This window comes from Oncorhynchus kisutch, unplaced genomic scaffold (genome assembly GCF_002021735.2).
Source record: "Oncorhynchus kisutch isolate 150728-3 unplaced genomic scaffold, Okis_V2 scaffold634, whole genome shotgun sequence".
Classification (NCBI taxonomy): Eukaryota; Metazoa; Chordata; class Actinopteri; order Salmoniformes; family Salmonidae; genus Oncorhynchus; species Oncorhynchus kisutch.
In genome coordinates this window covers 308,605-309,761 of record NW_022262579.1, presented here as the reverse complement: position 1 = coordinate 309,761, position 1,157 = coordinate 308,605, and the positions used below count along the sequence as shown (strand labels likewise).

At 47.6% G+C, this 1,157-nt stretch overlaps 1 protein-coding gene across 1 annotated transcript in view; it reads right to left on the bottom strand.

Annotated features, from left to right (window-relative positions):
• Positions 1 to 465: 465 nt before the first annotated feature.
• Positions 466 to 1,157, bottom strand: part of LOC109885762 (disintegrin and metalloproteinase domain-containing protein 12) — a 137,516-nt gene continuing 136,824 nt past the window's right edge. The window contains exon 11 of the mRNA XM_031815798.1: positions 466 to 1,157. This exon is cut by the window's right edge and continues 815 nt beyond it. The gene's annotated coding sequence lies outside the window, so the exon portion shown is untranslated.

The window sequence follows — 1,157 nt, the reverse complement described above, 5'->3', positions numbered from 1 at the left end:
AAACAACCCAGCAGTAGGATCAACCAAACAACCCAGTAGGATCAACCAAACAACCCAGCGGTAGGATCAACCAAACAACCCAGTAGGATCAACCAAACAACCCATGCAGTAGGATCAACCAAACAACCCAGCAGTAGAGTCAACCAAACAACCCAGCAGTAGGATCAAACAAACAACCCAGCAGTAGAGTCAACCAAACAACCCAGCAGTAGATCAACCAAACAACCCAGTAGGATCAACCAAACAACCCAGTAGGATCAACCAAACAACCCAGCAGTAGGATCAACCAAACAACCCAGTAGGATCAACCAAACAACCCATGCAGTAGGATCAACCAAACAACCCAGCAGTAGAGTCAACCAAACAACCCAGCAGTAGAGTCAACCAAACAACCCAGCAGTAGGATCAAACAAACAACCCAGCAGTAGAGTCAACCAAACAACCCAGCAGTAGGATCAAACAAACAACCCAGCAGTAGGATCAACCAAACAACCCATCATATTTTTGAGTGTAGTGCTCTAGTCCAATGTAGTGTACCATATGTCGGGTTCCATTTGGGACGTGGGCCAGAACGTTCTAGTCAGGAGGACTCCCCAGAGTACTGTGAGAACTAAGGCTTTGTGTTCTAGTCAGGAGGACTCGCCAGAGTACTGTGAGACCTAAGGCTTTATGTTCTAGTCAGGAGGACTCGCCAGAGTACTGTGACAACTAAGGCTTTGTGTTCTAGTCAGGAGGACTCCCCAGAGTACTGTGAGAACTAAGGCTTTGTGTTCTAGTCAGGAGGACTCCCCAGAGTACTGTGACAACTAAGGCTTTGTGTTCTAGTCAGGAGGACTCCCCAGAGTACTGTGAGAACTAAGGCTTTGTGTTCTAGTCAGGAGGACTCGCCAGAGTACTGTGACAACTAAGGCTTTGTGTTGTAGTCAGGAGGACTCCCCAGAGTACTGTGAGAACTAAGGCTTTGTGTTCTAGTCAGGAGGACTCCCCAGAGTACTGTGAGAACTAAGACTTTGTGTTCTAGTCAGGAGGACTCGCCAGAGTACTGTGACAACTAAGGCTTTGTGTTGTAGTCAGGAGGACTCCCCAGAGTACTGTGAGAACTAAGGCTTTGTGTTCTAGTCAGGAGGACTCCCCAGAGTACTGTGAGAACTAAGACT